The sequence below is a fragment of the Saprolegnia parasitica genome, assembly GCF_000151545.1.
Source record: "Saprolegnia parasitica CBS 223.65 unplaced genomic scaffold supercont2.58, whole genome shotgun sequence".
NCBI classification, from domain to species: Eukaryota; Oomycota; class Saprolegniomycetes; order Saprolegniales; family Saprolegniaceae; genus Saprolegnia; species Saprolegnia parasitica.
The window spans coordinates 182,002-182,521 of record NW_012156452.1 but is presented as its reverse complement, the minus strand read 5'-3'; positions in this window follow the sequence as shown (position 1 = coordinate 182,521).

Sequence of the window (520 nt, the reverse complement as noted above, 5' to 3'; positions counted from 1 at the left end):
GGAGACACCGCCGCAGCCCATGCTCTCGCCCGACTCGGTGCTCTTGGACATTGAGAACGGCGACCTCCAAACCCGCCACGTTCGGCACATGACCATCTAGCAGCTCCACGTTATTTAAACCATCGATGAACTAATAAGTGTTATGCGTCCTCTTCTGCTCCTAATGGAGCCTACGATATCGACAGCAGCATGGATTTTATCCACGCACGTTGATCTCCTTGCTGGCGGCAAACGTGGAGCCAACTTTCTTGTCGGTTCGACGACCGCGCAAAAAGTGCTGCCATCGAAACTCAATTTTTGGATTTTTGAGTTTGCACTGGACTTTGCCGTCAACTCTCGACGCCACTTGACGCAGCGCTCGGTCGCTCTCGAGGTCGGTATTCACACCGTGCATGCGTGTACCGTGCACTCGCCATGGCCATGACCACCGTCCTCGGCTTGCACGATGCGGAGCTGTGGCGGCTGGATATTTCGCCAACTCTGATTGGTCAAAAATCGGGCCGGTTGTTGTGTGGAGCAG